Consider the following 13,542-nt stretch of genomic DNA (forward strand, 5'->3'; position numbering starts at 1 on the left):
GTACTTTTTGGTGACACCCTCGTTTCCACTCCCAGTATTTCTATTTTGCACTACTAACTCACCAATTACTTTTTTCAGAGCTATTACCTCTTTAGACAGAGAATCTAATCTCAGACGGAGGTCAGTCGTTAATTTAGCGTTCTCAACCTTATCTGGGGACTTGGCTACAGTTAGGGTTTGCACCGACTTGTCTTTGCAAATACTTTTGTTAGACTTGTAATTTTGTACCACACTTTTATTTCTTGTGCTCTCTACCCCTTCTAGAACGACTAATGGTTCGTATCTACTTGAACAGCTTTCTGATAATATTTCTCCACATTTACTCCCATTTTTAACAACAATTGATGTGCTGGTATTGGAAGGGTAGGCTGGGAAGGATCATCTACACTGCTTTTCCTCGAAGGAGGAGGCAGTGAATCCTGTAGCCCTTCATCACGAGGGGGATGGTGGACAATAATGTAACGTGTAGAGGGTTCTGCACAGGGTGTACTCTCATGCTTGTTATAAAAAGTTGTTGCACCTATGCTGGCCGCTTTCTTCCCATCAGACAGTATAATCATTAAATTAATTTACTTTCATATTTAACATAAAAATATTCTTTGTATTTTTTCGAGTTAAATACACTTTTTAACTTTTCCCTATACTTTAACATGCGGAGATCTCTTTGCTAACTGTGGAGTCGCTGTATGGTCTAGTATGGGGAAAAGTAAAACAGTTTATTTAACTAAAAATAATAGCAATAATAATATTATTTTAAATATTAATGTAAAATAATTTTATAGGTTTATTATAAATGTAGAACAAAAGGAAAAATACTACAAACTCTATTAACTTAACTACATTTTAAGGCAAATCTTTAAATATATTAAATTAAATTAAAAAATGATTTTGCTAATGTTTCAATAAACAGATATATTCCCACCAAAAGTAGAAAATAAGCATTAATAATTAAAACTGATGTATGAAATGAATTAAAAGTAATGTGTAATGATATTTTTATAAAGATTAATGTTTGATTAATTTTTATATTAAAAAGGCCATTAAAATATTTTATGATTAAATAATAAATATGTATTTTTAAAAACGTGTTTCACCTTAAATTATATTTATTTGTATTTCTAACATTATTTCCAATGGTGGCTTATTTTAAGTCCTTACCTCCATTATTGCCTATGGGAGGACATTACAGTACCAGTGGTTTACCATGTGTGGTGCTGGACTTACTCCAGCTCTGAGCTATGTTATGTAGTTTGTAGAACATGCTAATCATTCATGAGGGTATCCAGGCACTTGAAAGTAATTTACTACTGTTTTGAGACCCTTTTAAGCCATAGTAACTTTAGAAGTGAAGTTTGTGAATTGCTCTTTTGTGGGTTGGTGCATGTCCCTCTTTAAACCCTTCCTTACTCTTCTCTAAGCCCCTCCTATTTAGAAGTGGATATTCCCATTTTTTCAACTACTCTCCCTGGTTCCTACCACATGTTCTTCTAAGGGCCCGATTACGATGTTGTCAGGAAGGCCATCCCAGAGCCGTCCGGAGTCGGAATTTCCAACTGACATGTACTGGGATCCGGCTTAACTAAATGATGCAGTACAATGCCCAAAACCCTTTAATTACCGAACAACTCGGTCACTCCGAATCCGCCTTCATTTTCCCAACAAGAACTCTCTGGAAATGCAGAATTGAGTCATCCGAAGGCATTTCCCAGGCCGAATCTGACCTGACAAGTATAATGCGCACTTCTCATGCGCCAAATCGGTCGCCACAACCTACACATCAGAGCATCCAGAAGGGGAAAATTTTAGCTTCGATTCCTGCCACAACACTATTCCTGCGAACGAGACAGTGCAGCCATGTATCCCATTGCTCACGTCATCCCCATACTGTACGCCTACGAAGAATACTACCACTCCAACAGAAGCGATCCTCGCAGACGGTAAGTCCGACATCTACCCATACACAATAACACAACTACCCCGCAAAAGACAATTCAAGACAAAGCAGGGGCACTACTACAGGGAAATTTCGGTGGAGGGGAATACTACCAGCAATTAGTAGCAAATGTCGACGGAAGCTACTACTTTCAGCAATTCTGACCCAAAGTGGAGGATGGGGATAAATACCCACAGCAATGTAGGGGCAAACCTGGGTTTGGGGAAATACCCACAGCAATGTAGGGGCAAACCGGGGGTTGGGGGGTAAATACCCACAGCAATGTAGTGGCAAACCCGGGGTTGAAGGGCAAATACTCACAGCAATGTTGGGGCAAACCTGGGGTTGTTGGGAAAATACCCACAGCAATGTAGGGGCAAACCTGGGGTTGGGTAGTAAATACCCACAGCATTGTAGGGGCAAACCTAGGGTTGGGGTAAATACCCACAACAATGTAGTGGCAAACCTGGGGCTGAAGGGTAAATAGGGTTGGGGGGTAAATACCCACAGCAATGGGTACCTGAACAATGTAATTGGTGCTCATGCAAAGTGTTGCAATACCAACAGGTGGAGTTCATGTAGCAGGAATTCTTCAAAAAATAAACATGAAGGTAATTTTCAGGAAATACATTCCCACAGTGTTGCAGCAAAAGTAACTGGCAACCTTGAGGAATGGGCAGAGTGGAGATGCTGGTGCTCAATGGACTGTTGAAAAACAAATAAAGCTTCATCAACTAGTAAATGGGCCATAAAAAACATGTGAAATACTCAGGCGCTGATGCACAAACATGACAGACCAGCCACACACAGCAGCCCATGGACTGTACTTGTGTGGGTTGAAGCTGTCTCAGCCTGGGACAACACACACAACGGGGTGGGCTGAAGTCTATAGAGCCCTTATGGGTGTTGACTTTGAACAGAAATTTTCATGCATAGGCTTTGATTGGCTATGTGTGAAATTGGCCATTGGTCGAAGGGCTGGTGCACCAGGGTCACATGTGTGCCCGGTTGTGTGACCTCTGTAAAACACATAGAAACACTGACATACTTCACCAGTCCCCATCAGGTCACTGCAATGTGATGCAAGTATGTTGTCTACTCACCAGCTGTGTTGTGAATTGAGGCTGGGGGGCAGCCTTTGGAGAATACTCACCTTGGTGCACTGCCTTGCATGCCTTGACAGAAGCAGTGTCATCTCCCCCACCCGCCCATCACTTTCAGGTCATGTTCAGTGCAGGGAGGTTGCTTTGTATGTTGGGAGCCTTGCAGGGAGGCAAGTCTCATTTGGACAGTTTAACCTACACACCACCCTCTTGATCAGCAGCAGTGTGCTTCTGTAAAACAACCCTTGACAGGTAAAAGCACAGAGGCTACAATGAAAGAGATGATCACAGAATGTGTGTCAATTACTTTCAAAGTGCTCGAGCATCATTCTGATCTCAATCCAACCATGGGTCCCAAGCATGTTGTGCATGTTCAATGAGGGAATGTCATCATCAGGTAGGTACACTTACCCCGCAAAATACTATAAGAAACACACTTTTGAAGTTGGAACTGGAATTGCCATACCCACACATATGTATGTATCACAAAGAGAATGCATGAGTCCAACACAACACACACTGAAACATTGCAGAGCAACAGAACTCTAATGGACTCACAAAAGTATGACACTGAGATGCCTCTGTGTACATTAAAGACCAAAGGATATTGGCCCAGACAACACACTACTCCACAGACCCTGCCACTCTGTACTGATTTCAGGGCCTCCCAATACAACAACCTAGAAGCGGCTGTGTCACATTCATCATTGTATCATTTGTAGACAAAATCCATTGAGGGTTTGAAAGAAGCATGGGCCAACTACAAGGTGGGATACAGTCACCAGGTGTTGACTGTGGGTGCTGCACACACCTCCCAATCTGTATGTGTACATTGTTGTCTTTGGAGAATGTCACTCACAGCATTTCTCCATCGAGCTCCTCAGGCTGTAGTGTGTGCCCCCCAAAAAATCACATGTTGAATGTACAGATGTGTCCTGCAGAGTAGTAGGAGTACACATGAGTCTCAGGACGGAGAATCCAAAAACAGTGTTGGAGGGTCTAGTGCACAGACCATTGTGTGAGATAAGCTGCCAGTACTGGTGAGGATGCCAGGGGGGTGGCAAAATCTGCGGCTCTCCAACACAATTGGCAGAGCCATCCTCAAGACAGGGGATATGGGTACATCTTGTGAGGATGAGGGATATGTGTAGAATGAAGTCTGCTATGTCCACATTTGGCACTGAAACACTGTCTTCAAATCTATGAGAATGTCAAGGAGACCTTCCACAAAGACATATTGCCATCACGCTCTAGGACAGTGTTTAATGGGCAAAATGGGAGCACCCATGGACACACACAAGGGCTATCCTTGCCAAACCAGAATAGAAGTTGTAAAATATTGAAAATGCATACAAACATTGGAACTGAGTGTAATGTTTAAGTGTCACATGTGTCTTTGCATACAGTGCAATGTGTTTTCTGCAGCACAACCAGATATATATTCACAATGACTCCATCTCCCTTGATGTCCAAATAACATGAACAATCTATGTCAGAATGCCAACAAAAAACATGTGCATGTAGTCTTCTGTGAAGTGTGGGGATGCGTTTCTGGAGCAGTCTGACACCAGGTGGCACAAAAACACACATCATTGACTTCCCACTTGAGGGTGCCAAAGCCCTCTAAGCAATGCACTGTCATCCAATGTTCAAGCATCATGACATTTCAATATAACCAATCACCACCTCCATCAAAAGGCAATAAGAAATGTCAAGAATAAACAATCAGTGACCACAGTTTCCTACAAAGGGTAACTCCAAACAGCTGTCCACACACACCTCAGACAAGGCTCGGCGGAGGCAAATTGTCCTGTGAGGACAATAGGTTTTGCATATGCCAGTGTACTCAGAGTGGCCTTTACAACAATCAGTCATGAACATTCAGTGGCAGACAGCAAGCTGCAGCAAACACATTCCACATCTTCATCTTTACTCTGGCTACTGATTTTGTCTACGTACATACAACTAATCTACACATATGTACATTTCTATATTACCTCATGGCCTGCATGATCTCCACTTGTGTGGCTATGACCCCCCTCACATCCACTTCACAGTACATGCTCATCTCTCAAAACTATCATAAACACACAAGCATGTCATAAGGACACTCAGGGCTATCTAGGCGGAAAGTATGTCTGACCCACATGCTCAAGCATTGTACTTAAACTTTACCAAACTGATTTTTACAATCTCACATGTGCACTGCCCTTCTTACATCTACACCTACATTCAAATAACATCACTATGAGCACTACACCTCACACATACATGACATGTACACAATGTACTGTACTCATCATCTCCTCAGCAGACATCAAACGTAACAAGTCAAATGGACATCTCTCATCACCAGTTGCACCCTAAGTAATGTCTAGGACTGCACTCATATCACAACATGCAGCATCACAGTCCACTCTGACATGCTCACTTAACACATCAACACATCTCACAACAAGACAGTTACATTGCTCAATGAATATGTCCTCAGCCATGTGCATATAAACATACACACACCATACTCTGCTTAAGTTCTACAGATTGTCATTTCGAAAACAAATGCATCCACAGATTCAAACACAACATACATCAACTATACAACACCTCATATGTTACCATTCAGCACCCTAATTTTCACAACTGGTGTATACGCTTGACATACCCCTAACAACTTTGTTACAAATGGCAAGTTTAATATTAGCTCAGTGTGGCCCTGTCACATCCACATACAACTTCCAGTATCCATACCGCAATTGAATTAGGCACATTAAAAACCATCTTCACTCATTGGCGCTGCCCCGTTACAGTCATCTCTCACCCTAGTGACACAGACCACAGATCTCATCTACTGCTAGAATCAAACCTTGTCCACCTGGTCATACCCCTATCACATCTACCTATTCCTATCATCACTTGCACAGCATGTAACCAGTCTAACTGGGTCACATATTCTAATTCACACCTGTGTATGTTTAACCACTCACATTGGGTGACCTCACATCTCCTACACAAGATCTGCCTATAAACTTAACTCATACCTTACACTCTCTGACAATCACTAAATTAGTACAGCCACCATTACGTATGAAGCTCCACTCCATCTAAAAATTAGAAAGACAAGTCACTCTCACCTTTACCCTTGTTTAAGCAATCTCAGCACATGCAACATGAACCTTGGTTAACACATCTGCAGGAAGGCCCCACATTAAAAAAAACATATCCTCCCCTGTGTGGCGAACTAAAAGCATGGATGTGACACTGGCTCATGTATCATCTGCACAGTAGATGGGCACACCTCACTCCTGTGCACTCACTGTCCACTTGGCTTACCACATGTAGCACTGTGCAATCCAACAGACATAACAGCTCTCCAAGTTCAGCTCTGTGTGATCTGGAACTGCATCAATCATTGCTTAAAGGGACCCATTGTCAGTCATCCACAAATGACTAAATACACAAAATTCACATGCACAACTGTGACTGGTGTGTGGTTGTGAATATGAAATCTAAGCTTGGACAGATTAAAAAAATCCATGCATGTGATGTTCCAAAACAAAAGCAGGAGGGCATGAATGGCATATGAAGTAGAAAGCAATGGACTATTAAGACAACACACACCTTGCCTAACATGAATCCATGCAGAAAGTGGAGTACTTGGAGTAAACAGGATCTGAAGACTGTGAGAATACTGCTCACCTCACACTCATCATGGGCTCAGGAAATGTATCAGATGAGTACACAGCCATGAAGGGTATTTGCCTACAGTGGCATGCTACCTATGGCAAGGTTGTCATTGCCTCTAGTCTACCAGATCTAAAGAAGACACAGACATGAGTCCCCCACTATCAAGTCACATACATGTATTGTATCATTACTTTGTATACATGGGTGTGTTCAAAGTTACTACCATGTAGTCAAAATCCATATGTACCTAGGTGTATCGATGAGACAGGTGTCTTTCTGTACATCACAAACATATGCAGCATGCTCCTCCTAAACTGTTGCACTTTGAAACTGTTGCACTATGTTGACATATTAAAGCATGAAACATGTGAAATTGTAAGGTATAAAAGGAAAGGTTTGTGACTTCATGTCACACTCATAGCCAAAACTGATGTGGACAATGACACCCAGCAAATATAGACACAAAAACCTTAAATACATACTGTCAAAGTGCTCATACTACATGGACCATATGCAAACCATGCCATACTAACATAATTGTATACTTACACTACTAATTGAACATGTTTACAGTTGACAAAAATAACAATTAGAAGAACACAGTAATCTGCAAACGCAAATTCGAATCTGCTTTATTCAGCATGATAACTGGAGATAATAAATAACAAAAGGCCAATGGCCAGTCCAAAAGTCTCTGAAACATGGGCCAGAGGAGTCATGCCTATCAAATCCTGCCTGCACAATTTCTGCTAAGGGTCATCTCCCCTGGGAGGGGCATCTAGGGGGCATGCCAGGCACCAAAGGGACCAAATTAGCGAGGAACGGGTTGGGTTTTGGGAGGGATGGGATCAGGAGGGGTGTGTGGGTCCACTGCAGTGGTTGGGTCAGATTGAGGGGGGATTCAACTACAGTGGCAGGCTCAGACTGAGGGGGGCAGCTCTAGTGATATGGCTAGATGGACAATGGAATGGAAAGAGTTTTACTATTTTGGGGATGTATAACCTTTAATGGAAGGTAAAGCAAAAGGGAGGGACTCAGACTGTTTGGGAGGGGCTTTTTAGCTGAAGTATCTACTGGGCTGGTCTTGGGAAGTACGGGTGGGTGGAGGAGTTTGGGACATGAGCGACCAAGAGGATTTGCAGGTGGGGGGTTTTGGCCTTGGCTTTTCAGAGGGGGCTGCAGGTTCAGATGTCAGCGCCGGGGGGTGGATTGCCTCTTCTTCTTGGGAGGGGGTTTGGATGGGTTGGTAGGGAAGGGGCCAAAATCACATAGGAAGAGTTTCTGGGCAGAGGGGGGAACAGGAAAGGAAAGGGTAGGGGTTGTAGAGACAGAGGGTTGTGAGGTATGTGGAGTGTCTCTGGATGCATGTGTGTCATCTGCTGGTGAGTCTATGGTGATGAGTGTGCTGTCTGTCTCCTGAGTGTGCTTGTGTGTGGGTTTGCCTTTGTATCTTCATGCTGCGTGTGGCTTTTAAGGTGTGTGCATGCATGTGTTTGCATTTGCTTGGGTCAGGGAGGGTAGTTGGGCCAGTGGATAGGGAAGAGGTAGGAGGGGTGGAACTGCTGGAGCTGGGACACTGCTGCCGTCAGTGTGGAGGCCAGAGCCTGATTGGGTCTCTGTAGGGCAGGCATGTCAGAGTGAATGCCCTCCAGGACTGACACCATTTGTGTCAAAAGAGCGGCATGCGCATGGAGGACATTCAGCACTGATGTCTGCCCATCAGAGATCTGCCTCAGGATGTTGATCGCCTCCACACTGAGGGCAGTAGGGGAGACAGGGGCAGGGTGTGAGGTGCCTGGTGCAAAGGAAACGGGTCCCCTGCCAGGGGACCAGCCACAGACACTAAGCTTGAGAGCAGCTGGGAGGGTGGAGATGGGAGTGGTGGTGGACTCTGATGTTGAGGAATCATTTCCTGTGTCCTCCACCTCGTAGGAGTCATCTTTGGAGCCTGACTGGTCTTCAGATGCTGCAGATGGCGTTGCAGACCTGCCCTTAGTGTGACTCCCCTCATCCTCCCTGCCAGTGGATCCCTCCACGTCTGAATTGGCACTGGACCCAGACTGGCAAACTGCTCCCCCTACATCCGTGGCACTGTCTCCTCCACTGGCCGATGTTGATGCTGTGAACAAAAATGAAAAAGATTAATCTGTATGTAATTGACACATAGGTAACATCACAAATCCTCACAGTACAAACAACGACATCATTTTTGCTAGTGCTATCAACTTTTCATACATTCAAATGCATGACACTTGTCATTCTGCAAGTTAACCATTGCTCCCTTACACATGTGGTTATCTGCAACATTGGGTGTATCAACATCAATTGCCACAACCACAATGTTGACTACTTCACTATGTAGCAGGTGATGTATCGTCTTTTGCACCTGACGGTCTCGTGTCCTGGCATACCTGTCTCAACTCCTGCAAGGGAGTATAGAGCTCACAATGGGAATAGGATTCACACAATTGAATTAGGACATGTTATCCATTCTGCAATCCCTAGTCATCAAATTGGGAAACATAATGTCACAGGTCAAGTGACATCCTTGTCCAACTTTTAGTTTGCGTACTCATTGCATGACTCATGTCACACAGATAACAGTAATTGTGCTAATTTGTCCTGTAACTTAGGGTTCTCTACTGTCAGGTCACACATCTGACTCTGATTGAGGATTCACCAGAGTAGTAGGCATGGTCAGGGTGAGAGGCACGTGACCCACTGTCTTGTGTCATCTATGCACAGTGTCATGAAGATGAATTAGAATGTTCTGCACATTGCAAACAGCTCACCAATTTCAGATGGTCAATACACTTCCAAGTACGATGACTGCATCTTCACATTGCTTCTAGTGTAACACCATGCCAATGGCCTGTCTGGTTGCATTGTCTATACAGACTATCAGTACTGAACCTCCATTCTTCATAAGTCCAGTCAAGACTGTGTACCAATCCTGTCTAGACTGCAGAGGTCCCCATTTGTATGGCTCAAGTCTGAATGTTCCTCACTTCCATTAGACATATTGCCCACTTCCTACAGCGTAGATTGCTCTTCTTTCCCATCTCATTTCGTTGATTCACTTCACAATGATGTATATTTTACACCTCTCAGGCTGACAGTGATGCATCATACACATGGTTTACAAAGCCCCAAGTATGTATAGTCAACAGAATTTTCACACTTGGCAACTGTTGTTAATGTGTATCTAACATCAGACCTCACATTTTCAGCCATATTTCAACCAGTGACAACCTGTGTTTGTCAGTAAATTGCATGTGTTGTCACTGTTACAGAGTCAGACACATGGACTCACTCTTTTGAATGAGAGAATGGAATCTTCCACACAATCATGTGACTGGCCAGTGTGAAAGATGACCAGAGTTAGCATGCCTGTAATTGACCCTTAGGATACATTTTTTGAGCTCCATGGCTGGGACCTAACAGTGGCATAATGAGCAACCAAAGCTCACCAGTGCCTCAGTCTTGATGTCAACCGCTGCAGGGATGTATAGCATGGCTTCTTCACACTTGTTTGCTCCAATAACAACATGCTTCACACATTTGTGGAAACCGAACTGAGAACAGGTCTTACATTAGTCAATGTGCTGGCACATGTTGGGCATTTGCATGACTCCAGAGGTTACATCCATGCACATGTTTCTGTGATTTGTAGTGATCATATAAGCATGGCACTACTGTCACTCCCTGAACATAACTGACTTACATCTTCCTGATGAAAGGAGCATAACCGGGCATCAAATTATCCCTGTGCATATGCATCATACAAAACTGATCAGTGGGTTTGGCTGACTTACAACCTGTAAAAGGGTCAGCAGACTAAGGTACTGTAACATGCATGTTTAACTAAGTGTTCGAAATGGCACATACTCACCGGCTCCTTTCTACAGTCTGTCTGTCAACTGCCCATCCAGGTCAGGGAAGACCACCGTTAGCATGCAGAGTATGTGGGGGGTCAGTGTTCAGCGCCCGCCTCTCTTGCCTGGATGTGACAAGCCCAGCTGGACCTCAGAGATCTTCTTGACCCACCCACGAAGGTCCTGCCACCTCTTGCAGCAATGATGAAAGCGCCTAAGCTCCAACCCCACGAAGCACACCTTACGGACGATGGTCCTCCACATCTTGATCTTTTCATGGGCGTTGACCTGTAAGGATGACATGGTGACAGAACTTTAGTTCACATGCAACATGTTTCTGAGACAGACACCTGTGCACGTTAGTCATGGTCAGTTTGGCAACAATGTCTAAGGGCTTGGCATATGGCATTCTGTGCAGTTGTCCTGGGTTCAATGATGACTCTGTCCGAGAACAGTGATAAGATCTATACCCCAGTACACATACTTGTACAGCAGTGTACCTGCCCAGAACAGTTATCTACACACTTTTAAACTCACAGAAAACATTTTACATGCTTGCCAATTAAATTCCTAATGGTAGTATAGCATGGTGATTGCACATATCCAATGAAAATGCAGTGTGATCATCACTCAGCTGCTTCTCTTGTTTGCCATAGAGCTGGCTGTACAGTGGCAGGAGGGTGCCCAACAGGGCCTGGTTCTCTTCCTCGCTGAAAGCCGGGGGCCTGTCCACTGTACATGCTATAGTAGCTACCAGAGATTATGGAAACAGAAGCAGAGAGATGGGGAGGTGTAGGAATGATGCAGGTAGTGCAGATAAGTGAAGTCTAGGGAACAGACAGACTTATAGCTAAAGGGCAAAGGCGGTCTTAATTGCATGTGACAAAGTTATTGGTTCACGTCGGTCTCATTATCCAAATCGGTCCAATGCACAACACTGTTTGCAAACAACACGCTTACCGCGACGTTCAAAAACTCATGATCGCACCGCAATTGACTTTGATACATTGGTGATGGAATGTTACCAAGTCGGTTTACACGCGATGAGGACACAAACCGAAAAGCGCATCTTTCACCATCACAACAAACAGCCAATGGCTGTGACCGAATCGGTTCTGATGCGGCTACTGCATCCTTTGAATACTCACCCGCGTCTGTCACCATAACAACCAACAGCCAATGGCTGTGACCGAATTGGTTCGGATGCAGCTACAGTGTCCTTTGAATACTCACCCACGTTGTTCAGCATTACAACTTGCAGCCTGTGGCTCAATCAGAATCTGTTAGGATGCGGCTACCACGTCCTTCCAATAATCAGTCGGCAGGGCAGACACTCCTGTAATTGATGAAATGTATGTGCATTACATGTGTGGAGACAGTTTTTACATGATAAAATTTACCTTTGAATTATTAGCTAAAACTCCCATGAGGAGCTGACCTTAAGGGACACATGACACACTGTTTGTGAGGCTAATACCAACATTAAGACAATACTACTCCTTTAACCCTCCTACTCTTGGTCACAGTGCCAATGAGTGTTGGGGGATACACATGTTTTTTCATTACATATTTACTGTTTTTGTGGACTGTGTGACTCAGTATGTAATCTGTGAATTTTCTGACTGTAAGTGGTGGGTGTTGAAGTCATATAGATAGCATTTACCTCTGAATGAGTAGACTGTGACATTAGGCAGCCACATCAGCTTGTGTTTGTTATGTGAATTGCTAGTGTATCTTTGTGTCCCAGAATTAAGAGGATGATGGCATAATATATGCAACTTCTACATTGTACATGTTCTGTGTATGTGATTGTATGTGTTTGGCAGACATGACAACATGACAGTGTCTACCCTGTGACAGTAGTGTGCATGATTCTCATTGTGAGATACTATGTATATCATTTGGCCCACATATCTGGCATTCATGATCCTATTGTGTGTACCTTTCAACCATGTAATTGTTGTCACAAACCTATCTCTTGGCTTATTTGGTGGATGGTTGTGGAGTATATGATGTTTGATCACATGAACGGTGACATTAGAGACTGTTTACAGTACAGCACTCTAATTTCTGTGCCACCATACCTTGGTAACATGTCTGGGAAGGGTACTAATTAGAAATGTGTATTTCCAATGTTCTGTACCTTTATTGTGTTCAGATTTCATGTTCAGTTTGTTTCAATGCAGGTTGCTTCGTACATTGTAAACTGACTCCAACTCTCTTTAAACTCTACACATTGGTATCGCAGACGACCTCCAGACTACAGGCCCTTCCCCGACCTCCAGACCACAAAAGAATGGGATTTCATCAGGCCAATTATTGTAGAGTTTTCTGAGCAGTTGGCCCTGCATTTGCAGCCTGGGCGCCCACATCCTACTGCGGTGACCCCCAAGGTGAAGGTGATCGCAGCACTACATTTCTTTGCCACAAGGTCATTCCAGTATACAGTGGCAACATTTGGTGGTATGTCCCAAATCATGTTCAGCCATGTTGTTCGGGATGTGTGGGAGACATTGCTACATTTCCTGGCCCTCTAAATTAAGTTCCAGACACCTAGACAGTTGGCAGACATCCAGGGACAATTCTATGACTTTGGACGGATACCACATGTCATTGGCTCAATTGATGGCACCCAAGTTGATCTGATACCACCACAAGCCAATGAGCAGACATACAGAAACCGCAAACATTACCACTCAATAAATATCCAGGTGGTATGTCTGGCTGACATGATGATCCCCGACGTCTGTGCACGTTTCCCTAGATCTGCACATGACGTATACATCATGAGGAACAGTGTCATCCCCCAGTTGATGTCTCAGCTGCAACCTGAGCATGCCTGGCTTGTTGGTAGGTGATGTTGTATGTTTATGTTGTGGTGTGTGTTGATTGTATGTCAGATAGTGCTCTGTTGTCAGACAATTGAAGTATTTTCTGTGTTCAATGT

Source organism: Triturus cristatus, chromosome 6 (genome assembly GCF_964204655.1).
Source record: "Triturus cristatus chromosome 6, aTriCri1.1, whole genome shotgun sequence".
NCBI classification, from domain to species: domain Eukaryota; kingdom Metazoa; phylum Chordata; class Amphibia; order Caudata; family Salamandridae; genus Triturus; species Triturus cristatus.